Source organism: Sarcophilus harrisii, chromosome 1 (genome assembly GCF_902635505.1).
Source record: "Sarcophilus harrisii chromosome 1, mSarHar1.11, whole genome shotgun sequence".
Classification (NCBI taxonomy): domain Eukaryota; kingdom Metazoa; phylum Chordata; class Mammalia; order Dasyuromorphia; family Dasyuridae; genus Sarcophilus; species Sarcophilus harrisii.
The window spans coordinates 659,815,550-659,828,270 of NC_045426.1; the positions used below are offsets into that span (position 1 = coordinate 659,815,550).

Here is a 12,721-nt window from a genome sequence, read left to right on the forward strand (position 1 = left end):
AGGAAAACTGGGACATTAATTAATGGGGGAGTTGTGAACTGATCCAACCATTCTAGAGAATAATTTGGAACTATGTCCAAAGGGACTTCAAATTGTCAATACTCTTTGATCTAGCATTGTCTCTGCTGGGTCTGTATCTAAAAAAGATCATAAAAAAATGGAAAAGGATGCATGTCTGCAAAAAAAGTTTACAGCAGCTCTTTATTTTGGCAAGAAACTGAAAACCAAGTGGCTGTCCATCAGTTGAGGAATGGCTGAACAGTTATGGTATATGAATGTTCGGGATATATGCTCTATAAAACGATCAAGCTAGATATTTCGATTAGGCCTGGAGTTATTGCCTGCATCTGCATGAACTGATACTAAGTAAAATGAGAAAAACCAAGAGAAATTTGTACATAGCAACATTATATAATGACCAATTTTGATGGATGTGGCTCTTTTCAACAATGAGCTGATAGAAGTCAATTCCAATAGACTTGTGATGGAGAGAGCCATCTGCATCCAGAAAAGAAGGTATTATTAAGGAGAATGTGAAGAACTCACAAGCATAGTTTTGTAACATGACAATTCAGAAACCAATAAATTTTAAATTATCTCTCCTGGATCTATTAGTCAATTAGTTTTCCAACAAGATCATTTCAGCAATAATTTATCTACTATTTCATTTTGTTTCACTTTGCTTCATATATCTTGATTATCATCATAAAATAAACATTTAGCTCATTTCTATTTTTAAGATGTATTTTCTCAGTGAGCTTTTCTACTTCCTTTCCCAACAGGCCAATTTTGCTTTTTAAGGCATTCTTCTTCTTGTTAATTTTTTTTTGTATTTCCTTTTGTATCTCTTTCAATTCTTTCCCTATTTTTCCTCTATGTCTCTTAATTAATTTTAAAGTCCTAAATTGAAAGGTCTTCTGACAAAAGTTCCACATCTTATTTTTCTTAAAGAACTTTGGAAAGAGTGGGCGGAGCCATCAGATGTGGAGAAGACACATGCGACTTTACTGAATGCTCGTTTCTCTTTAAACTCTTTATCAATATTATCATAGAGCCATAAGAAACTAGCTCTTGACTGCCACAATTCAATAAAAGATAAAATAAGAACAACTTTCTACCAGTATAAAGACAAATCATGCATGTCTCAAAAGGTTGGTTCATGAGGCCTTCAGGGAGATCAAGCGCAGACAGGAGTAAATGACGGTTCGAGGGAAGACCATCAAATCCTGAAAGTGAAAGCACAGATCTCACAGCACTAGAGCACAGCATCAACCCACAATAAGTAGCTTTTCCTTGGGACAGTTGTGATCCTAGGCATTGCAGAGAGGAATCTCAGCAGGTTAGCCTTTCCAATCTTGTCTGCTAGTGGGGAGCTTGAGCTTGGCCATAGAACTTTCAGGGCCGATTTGCATCAGAGCAGGGACTGGGCAGGTTTGCAGCGGTCTGCGGTCAGCTCTATACTTCACAGTCCCTAAAGGAGAGCCCAGCTTGAAGGCAGTGACACTTTCATGCCATCTTAGCCTCTGCCAGCAATGCTATCCCTCACTTCCCTATCTAAGCAGTTTAGTAACTCCTGCCAGTCTGAATCCAAAACCTTCCTGATTGGGGAAGGAAACTCTCAATGAAGCACTCCCATCCACCTCAAAGGCAATCGGTTGACATCTCTCCCTCTCTGCAGAGGAAGCTATATATCCTTGACCCTAGGAGACCTACCCTAAGGCTTTTACAAAATGAATAAAAAAATGAAAAACGTCGCAGCTTCTATGCAGATATCAAAAGACAGCTCAAGCAAACCTGAAGAGACCTCAAACGAGCAAGAAATCATCAGAGCACTTCCTCCATACCATATGCTCTACATAGAAGAGACCATTAAAAGTCTCCAAAAGGTTACAGAGATACAATGACAGAAGAAAGAAACCTACAAAGAGCAACAACTACCTAGAAAACACATTGGAAAAAGTAAAAATCTCAGGAAAGTAAGATGCATGAAATCTGGAAAAAACAAAGAATTCACACAGAAAGCCACAACTCTGTAATTGGAAAAGACAAAGAACACTCAAGAGAAGCCAAGATCTGTGAACGTGGAAAAACAAAAATCAATTCACTAAAAAAAAGTCGTATCCGTAGAAAGAAAAATTCCACAACCAAAACAATACATTTAAAACTCAATTGGACATATAGAAAAAGTAAAAAGAAATGAAAGAAAATAATTCTTTAAAATTAAAACTGAACAACATAGAAAACTAATGATTCATTAGAACAGCAAAATCAGTCAAAGCAAAAGCCAAAAATTGACAAGTAGAAAAAAACCCAAAGTTATCTACTTCAAAAACGACAGACTTGAAAATGCATCTCAGGAAGAGATAATCTAGGATATTGGACTCTCCGAAAACTATATGAAAAAAAGAAAGCCATAGATACTATTTTACAAAAATCATCAAAAGAACTTGCCCAATAGTAAAAATCAGAAAGCAAAATAGAGCATTGAAAAAATTCATCGAAACTACCATTCGAAAAAACCTAAAAATCAAAACCCAAAGAATATTTGCAAAAATTTCAAGAAACTATCAAATTAAGAAAAAAATTACACAGCAACAACAAACCATTTAAAAAAGTACCACAACAAAGGATCACCCAAAATCTGGCTGCCTCTACATTAAAAAAGAAGACACTGAAACCATATTCCGAAGCACAAAACACAAGAATACAGATCCAAGAAAAACTACAGCTAAAGCTGACAACATTTCTTCCAGGGAAGAAATGGAACATTTAAAAACAAAGAATCCCATTTTTTCTGAAAAACAAACTAAACAAAAATTTGACCCATCTCCAACACCAAAACTCCAAATAACAGAAAAAAGCAAAAATAACCTAACATTGCCCTATTATTTAAATCCGCAATACAAAAAAAACATGTGCCAAATTGCCATACCTGAAATCATAACAAAAAGCGAAATATAGAAAAGAGACATATTGACAAAACAAGATGGAAAGGAAAGGAATACAAAAACCACTCCCACAAAAGCAAAAACTTATCATATCATGATTTAAGAAGAAAACATTTAAATCTTACTCATCACAAAACTACTCCAAAAAAAAGCAACATTTTTTTAGAGAAAATTCTCTCTCGCCTCATAAACGGGAGAGGAAAAGGAAAAAAAAAGTAAAAGAAGGAAGAAAAACTCCAAGGAGGGGAGGGATTAAAGAGGTATCATATCAGACGGTACATAATTAAAAGAAAAGTTGGGAGCAAAAACACAATCGGGGTATTGGATGAGATACAATTAAATCAACCAAAGTACAAGATAATTCCAAAAGAGGCTAGATAAGCGAAAAACAGAACACCACAATAATTGAAACAATTTAAAGCAGAGATATATGAGTAAGGTAAAAGGCTGGAGCAAAAATCTCCCATAGCTCAATGAAGTCAAAAGCAAATAGTCCTTATCTCAGATCAAGCAAAATAAAACGTCAATTAAAAGAATAACCAACTATCACCATGCCTCTCAAAAGCACTAACAAAACCAAAAAGTCAATATCAAACAACATCATCAGCCCCATAGTATGCATCTAAACCATATCCTAAAAGGGAAGTAAAGAAGTATGCCTAAAAAAGAGCAAAAAAACTTAATAGGGAATCTCAACTGACAGAATTAGAAAATCAACAAACAAATAATACATGAAATTAAACGTGCTGAAGTAAATAGAATATGAAAAATTAGAATTTGATCTTGAGAAAAATGAATAGTAAAAGAATATCACTTCTCCAGCATCTCAAGAACCTATTCAACAACATTGACAATAATGCAAAAGACCATACAAAAATTGAAATGCAAGAAAAGCAGAAATAAGAAATGCTTTCTTTTCAGATCATATCAATAAAACTACATTCAACAAAATATGGAAATAGACCAAAAAATCTCTGAAACTAAACACATCTCATCTTAAAAGAATGCATTGAAGTGAACAAGCATGCAAGCATCACAATTAATAATTTCACTCAAGATAATACAATGCATGAAGACATGCATCAACAAATTTGTGGAGACATGCCCAAATGGTAAAAGGAAATTTTATATCATAGAAGTCTTGCAAAAAAACAGAAAAAAATTAATAATTGAGCATTCAACTAAAAAAAACTAAAAAAGACCAAATTAAAAACCCCAATCAAATACTAAGTTGGAAATTCTAAAAATTAAAAGGAAAATTAAAAAATTGAAAGTAAAAAAAACTATTGAAACTAATTAATAAAACTAAGAAATTTAGTTTCTATAGAAAAAAAGCCAATAAAAAATAATAAACCTTTAGTAAATCTGATTAGAAAAAGGAGAAAAGAAAGTAGCTAGTCTTAAAAGAAAAAAGAGAACTTTCCACCAAGAAAGAAAAGTAGAAAATAATAAGAGTTATTTTCTCAACTTTATCCAATAAATTTGATAACCTAAGTGAAATGATGCACTACCTCCAAAAAATAACTTCCCAGACTAACAGAGAGGAAGTAAATGTTGAACAATCCCATTTCAGAAAAAAACAAAACAGGAAATTAAACAACTCCCTAAAAAAAAATCCCCAGGACAGATGGATTATTGAATATTTAGCAAACATTTAAGAACAATTGGCCCCAATGCATATAAATTATTTGCATAAACATAGAAAAGGTCCTCACATTCCTTCTATAACGACAAGACATACCAACACCAGCAAGCACGAAACAAGAAAGAAAATTATGCCAATCTCCCTAATGAATGTTGATACTAAAATCTTAAATAAGATATTAGCAAAAAAGACTACAGAAAATCATCTCCAAGAAATACACTATGATCAAGAAGATTTATACCAGGAATGCAGAAACTTGGTTCAATATTAGGAAAACTATCCAATATAATTGGCCATGTTAACCAAATTAACAAAAACCATATGATCATCTCAATAGATGCAGAAAAAGCATAGATAAAATCACAAATCCATTCCTATTAAAAAAACACTTAGTATAGGAATAAATGGAACTATTTCCATTAAAATAATCAGTACAGACAATCTATATTAACAAACCAAGTACCAGATAAATACCCCACAGCATCATTAATAAAAAAAATAATGAAAAAAAAACAAACTTATCATACGCATACAGACAAACCTAGCAACCATTCCAAAAACAACAAATCATATAAAATGCACACATAAAATAGAACTTATGAAATCTAACGAGTATGCAAACAACTATCAGCAACATTAAAACAATATTCTAATATCAATGTAAATATAAACCAAAAGGCTTAGCTAAAATATGAATACATGCACACTTTATAAGCCAATCTAGATGCAAAAGACTAAAACCTCAAATTACGCCGCAAACAAAAAATATTAAAAACATGCACACGCAAAATTTTAAAAAAAAGCACAAAGAAGCAAACACAAAAAATAACAAGCCAAAAGTTATAAAACACTCATTTAGCCATGTAAACATCGATAATATGAACTCTAAGCAAAAAAACCAACAAGCATCTTTCTGCATAAAAAAGTATATTAACAGAAAATACATCCACAACTTTAGCAAATTAGAACTATGGTTAAAAATAAATAAACCCCTATCAAAGCTTCATCCAACAGCATAATCTCAAAAATAAAAAAACAAGTAAATATCATAAAACAAAATCCAATCATGTAAACAGACAAAGTTACAAAAGTATTGCACAAAAATTACAAACAAATTTACAAGAATAACTACTGCATTCAATAATAAATATTTAACGAGAATCTATCTGACCAAAGTAATCTAGCAAAATCTTCATGAAAAAGCAAAATTTACAAAGAACCTAAACTTTTCCACAACAAATATAAGTCATAGATCATACAAAATCAAATTCGAGAAAAACTATAACAACTGAAAATATTAACTTGGATAGAAGACGAAGCAAATATAATAAAGATTGACAATATACCTCAAACTAATCATTTATGTTAGCTCATACCATATCAGACTTCCCAAAAAACTATTTATGACCTAGAAAAAAGTAACAACAAAGTTCATATGGAAAACACAAAAAGTCAAGAATTTCAAAGGGAATTAATAAAAAACAAATCAAATGATGGTGCTTAACTGTACCAGAATCCTAGAAATTATATTGCTAAAAGCAGTTACCAAAACTATTTAGTATTAGCTGAGAATAAATTAGTTGATCAGTCAGGAATAGAGTAAGGTTCAAGGATAAAACATATTCCAAAAATATAGCAACCATAGTCTTTGACAAAACCCAAAGATCAAACATTCATGATAAGAACTTACTGTTTATAAAAATTGCCTGGAAAAATTGGAAACTACATAGGCAGAAACTAGGCATTGATCCATACTTAACACCTACTACACAAGATAAAGTCAAAATGGGTTCATGACCTAGGCATAAGAAATGAAATCATTCAATAATATATAGAGGAACATATAGTTTACCAAATCAGACATTGGAAGGAAAGGTCTTTATGAACCAAAAGCAGAACTAGAAGATCTTACTGAATCACAAAATAGAAAATTTCAGATTATACCAAACTGAAATATTTGTACAAAGCAAAAACTAATTGCAGACAAGATTAGAAAGTGGAACAATAAACTGGGAAAATATTTCTAAGTCAAAAAGGTTACAAATAAAAGGCTCATTTCCAAAATATATAGAACATTTCAACTCTAATTCTATAAAAAATCAAACAACCATTCTCCAATTGAAAAATGAGTCAAAGGATTATAAACAGACAATTCTCAGATGAAGAATTAGAAACTATTTACTAGTCATATGAAAAGATGCTCAAAGTCATTATTTAAAATCAGAAAATGCAAATTAAGCAACATCTAAGATACACACAAACACCTGTCCAGATTTGGCTAAGAATACGCAGAAAAAATAATGATGATTGTTGGAGGGATATAGGAAAACTGGGACTCATTGAAACTGCTATTGTTGGTGGGTCTGAAATGAAACTGAAATCCAACCATTTTGGAGAAGTAGTTTTGGCAACTATGCTCAAAAACGTTATCAAACTGTGCATACCCTTTGATCCAACAGTGTTACTAGGATTATATCCCAAAAGATTATAAAGAAGGAAAGGGACCTGTATGTGCACGAATGTTTGTGGCAGCCCTTTTGTAGTGGCTAAAAACTGGAAACTGAATGGATGTCCATCAGTTGGAAGAATAGGCTAGAATAAATTGTGGTATATGAAAATTATGGAATATTACTGTTCTATGAAAATGCAACCAACAGGATAATTTCAGAAGGCCTGGGAGACTTACAGAACTGATGCTAGTGAAATAGGCAGGACCAGGAGATCATTATATGCTTCAACAAGCAATACATAGATGACAGTTCTGATGGACAGGCCATCCTCACAACAAGATCAGCAAATCATTTCTAATGGAGCTAGTAATGAACTGAACCAGCTTACAGAAAAAGAACTCTGGGAGATGACTAAAAAACCATTACATTGAATTCCCTAATCCCTATGTTTATACCTGCATTTTTGATTTCCTTCACAGAAGACTAATGTGACAATAATTCAGTCTGATTCTTTTGTACAGCTAAAATAAACTGTTTCAGTCATGTAATACTTATTATGTATCTAATATATTTAATATATTTAACATCTACTGGTCATCCTGCCATTTTAGGGAGGGTGGGGAGGTAAGAGGTGAAAAGTTGGAACAAGAGGTTTGGAATTGTTAATGCTGTAAAAGTTACCCATGTATATATCCTAGCTAAATAAAAGGCTATTCAATAAAAATAAATAAATAAAAAAAAATAAAGTAACTACTAGAAAAAAAACATTTGGGAATACTAACTAAAATTCATGAAAATTATACAAACTAATACATTTTCACACTAAATTATTGATCTTACCTAATTGAAAAATATTAAATGACTCTTGGATGTAGCGACACAATTTTTATATATTAAGTGATCATTTATATCCTAATACTTTAATCTATTATTTGCTATCCAATCAATCCCAAAAACTATTTGACATGACTTTGAAATTTAACAAGTAAAGTTCCATGTATATCGAAAAAAAAGGTCAATTTCCAAAGGAATTAAAGGTGAAAAAAAATAAATGAAGGGAAGTTTGACTAACAGATTCTTAAAATTATATTATAGAGCACATTACCAAACTATTTGTTGCCTAAAAGAAAGATGAGACTTGGATCAGTAGGAATCATGTTAGTGTTCTAGGGTATGACACAGATCACATTATGACAACCATTTCAATCTTTGACTAATCCGTTTTCTGAGATCCAAGTATACTTACTGTTTTGAATAAAACTTCTGGGTTGGAACTGAGAGCTGAGCTGGGATTCCGTTACAGATAGTTCAAAACCTGGGTTTATGACCTCTAGGCATAAATACTTTTATACTCTGAGACGTCTAGGATAGCCTTTACTACTACTCATGGCTCTGGTGGAGAGAAGGGAAAGGTCTCTATGGCCAAATCCTGGCAGAACTCCCCAGAGATCATTACTGATCACAGATATTTCATTGAAACTTTCTAAGTTGCCTTCCAAACTGGAAAAGTTCTATGGTACATTTGAATCAAAACTATGCTAGAGTAAGATTAAGGAATTATGGAGCAGTTAAGACTTGGTAAGCCTTACTTTTTTCATCATTAGCGTTCTGATAAGCTATTTCATACTATATATTAGAGATTATACTGCTTTGGGAATTTCATAAAATCAGCCCATTTCCAGATCCTTTAACAATTGTCAAAGATATGAACATGACAAATTGCTCAGATGAGAAAATTGACATTTACTAGTATATGGAATTTGATGCTCAAGATGTTTATAGAAAGTAATATTAAAAATTTGAACATAAACCTGTCAGTTGGCTATCCACAGGTAACAATATAATTGTGATCAGCTGGACATTATGCATTTTGTATTTACAGATCCAACCATTTTTGGAGATTTGAACTATGCTCAAAAAGTATCAAAATTGCATACCTTTATATGATTTCTGGGATATTCCAAAGGTAAAAAGAAGGGAAAGACCTATGTAAAATTTTGAACCCTTTTTTATCTAAAAACTGGAAACTAATGGATTCCATCATTGGAGAAATCTAAAAAGTTTGTTAAATTTATTATGGTATTTTTTCTTAAAAGAAACGGGATAATTTCAGAAAACCGGAAACTTCCAAACTCAGTAAAAACAGGACCAGGAATCATTTATCTTCCCAAAATACTATATTGACCTTCTGATGGACCCGGGCCATCCTCAGCAACGAGATCAACAAATCACAATGGAGCAGTAAGAACTGCGCTCATGAAAAGAACTCTGGGAGATACTAAAACCATTGAATTCCCAATCCCTATTTTACCAACCCATTTTTTGATTTCCTTCACAAGCTAATTGCAATATTTCAATCATTCTTTTGTACACAAAAAACTTTTTGGTCGTATACTTTTTATCTAATTTATATTTTAATATATTTAAATCTACGTCATCCTGCCATCTAGGGAGGGGGGGGAGGTGGGTGAAAAATTGGAACAAAGAGGTTTGGAATTGTTTGCTGTAAATTACCCATGTATATATCCTGTAAATAAAAGGCTATTAAATAAAAAATAAATAAATAAATAAATAAAAAGAAGAGAAGAACATTTAAATAACTAAGTTCTGATAAAAATTATATTTGACTAATAATTTTTTTAAATAAATATTTGTCTTACCTAAAAAAAAAAAAAAAAAAGACTTTGGATGTAGGAGCTTCAACTTTGTTATCATTTGAGTGTGTGTTTTGATCCATCTTATCACCATAACAACTTTCAATTGTCAGAATTTTTTTTTTGTTTTCTGCTCATTTTCCTAACCTATTGCATGACTTTTAATTGTTAAAGTAAAGCTCTGTTTCGAGAATAGAGGGTGCATTGTCCCAGGCTTCAGGGGTTTTGTTTTCAAAATGTTTTCAGAAATACTTCTAGGAGTTTGACCACAAGCATTCTTTTCTGCCCTGGATTTGTTAGGGCATCCTGCCCCACTTTAGCTATAAGTTCCAGTGTCCTGGGTGGAGAGAAGATGGGGAGGACTGGATCTCCAATGGCCAGAGCTGCTCTGGGACTGCACACCAGAACCGAATTCTGTTGCCACAGACCATTTCCATTGTCTTTCTAAGTCTGCCCTTGTGTTCCCCAACTGAGAGGTCCAGAAGTATCTATCACTGCTGAATCAAAATGTCCCACCTTGCTGAGGCTGGAAGCTAGGGCTGGGCTGGGATTGCACACTGGACTCCAGTTCTACAGCCTTTTTTCCTGACCTTCTAGGTCTTCTTTGGTGTCTCTGGGCTGAGACGTCTGAAAGCTACCATACTACTACTGACTTAGAGGTTAGGCCTGGGCTGGGCTGGGGCTGGGTCAAAGGCTACATGGCAAATCCTGGCCCAGTGTGTCCTGCCCCAGGACTCCCACCCTATTGTCACAGATTTTTTTTTCTATTGAACTTCTAAGTTGCCTTCAGCTGGAAAATGTTCTACTCTGGTTTTTTGGGGGGCATTCTGATGTTCTAAAATTTGTTTAGAGTAATTATTTAAAGGAATTTGGAACAGTTTAGGAGAGAGGTTGGTCAAGTCCTTACCTTTATTCCTCCATCTTGGCTCCATCCATCCACAGCATAGTTTGTTCATCTTTTTATTGCTGTTTGCTTGCTTTGGGATTTTTTTCTCATTTTTCCCCTTTATGATCACCTTTTTCTTGTCAGCATGATAAATGTAGGAAATATGTATAGAAAATTTGCACATTTAACAATATTGGATTATTTGCCATGTAGGGGAGATGGTTGTAAAAAGGAAGGAGAAAAATTTTGTAACAAAAAGTTTTGCAAGGGTGAATGTTGAAAATTATCTTTGTGTGTATTTTGAAAATAAAAAAGTTATTATTTTTTAAAATGTGACTACAAATCACCCTAAAAATGTTCAAATCAATTTTATTTATTTATTTATTTTTGCTGAGGCAATTGAGGTTAAGTGAATTGCCCAGGGTCACATAGCTAGTAGGTGTTAAGTGTCTGAGATCAAATTTGAACTCAGGTCCTCCTGACTTCAGGGCTGGTGCTCTAACCACTGTGCAACCTAGCTGCCTCTCAAACCAACTTTAAATTGGTCGTTAATTTCATCTCCTTTCCCAAAAGACTCATGGAAGAAGTAAACCAAACAAGCATTTCCAAGTTCATCCTCCTGGGCCTTTCAAAACAGTCCAGACATGAGAGGTTTCTGTTTTTCCTGTTTCTGGTCATGTACCTGATCACGGTGCTATGGAACCTCCTCATCATTCTGGCCATTAGAACTGACTCCCACCTTCACACCCACATGTACTTCTTCCTCAGCAATTTGTCCCTCGTTGACATCTGCTTCACATCCATCATTGTTCCCAAGATGTTGGTTCCCACATATCTGGAACTAAAGCAATTTCTTACATTGCATGTCTGACACAAGTGTTCTTCTTCAGCTGGTTTGCAGGATTAGATAGTATTATCCTTGCTTCCATAGCCTATGACTGCTATGTGACCATCTGTGCCCCATTACACTATACCATGATCATGACCCAAAAAGTTTGTGCCCATCTAGCAGCAATGTGCTGAATTTGAGCCTATACTGATGCCCTGATTCACACAGCCTCCCAGCCCTGACTTTCATTCTGTGGCCACAGTGAAATTCTTCTGTGAACTCAGCATGATCACAAAGTTGGCTTGCTCAGACACCTTGCTCAATGACTTGTTGGTCTACACAATAGGAAACCTGACAGCTGTTATGCCCTTTATCTGACTCCTCATCTCCTACATGTGCATTTTCATTACTGTCCTGAAGATGCCATCAACTCATGGGAAAAAGAAAGCTTTCAACACTTGTGGCTCTCACCTTGCTGTGGTCTGTCTCTTCTATGGAACAGTCATTGCAGTGTATTTCAACCCCACATCCACCCATAGTGCCAAAAGGACACAGCAGCAGCTGTGATGTATATACTCTTGTCACCCTTGAACATGAAAAGAGCCCTAAGGAAGCTTTTCACCAGAGAATCAGATCTCTCCCTATTTATAGACATCCTGCTGGGCCTGGGTACCTGTGTCTCAAACAATTCATCAAAGAATTAATAAATTTTCAATAAAACTGTCCAAATTTGATTAATGAAGTCAATTGCTCACCTTTTACCTACGTTAATGGTGACATACTGAGATAAAAAGATCATAAGAGCTTTGATGCTCCTTCTGGTACTACTAACTTCTCAGTTGAATAATCACTTAATCTCCTGTGCCTCAGTTTCCTCATATTAAAAATGAAGGAGCAACTACAAAGGGAGTAATGTATAGAGCTAAACAAAATGAGATTCTGCAAGTTACAAACTTTCATATTTAGAACACTGAATACTCTTCATTGTGAGAGATAAACTCGAACTCTGGTCTTCTTGATTTCAAGACTTACCCATCTGTTTTCTATGCTACACTGCTGCTCTAAGAAAAGTTGACAATAAAGAGTTTAAACTGACAAAAATAGGAAAGCTTTTAGGAACAAAGCAGAGCAAATCAGATATGGTTTAGCACTTTTTTTGGATTGTTTGCTCATTTTCCCATTCTATTATCAGATTTTGGAGTTTTATGCGTTGGAATCTGTTTATCTTTTTAAGCGGAATCTCAGTGTCCTAAGATTTAAACTTTTTCATTCTGCTGTTTTCACAGACAGCTCAGGAGATCTATAAATT

General features: G+C 33.9%; 1 pseudogene; it reads left to right on the plus strand.

The window, feature by feature from the left end:
* Positions 1-11,160: 11,160 nt before the first annotated feature.
* LOC100930324 lies at positions 11,161-12,116 on the plus strand (annotated as a pseudogene).
* Positions 12,117-12,721: the final 605 nt, after the last annotated feature.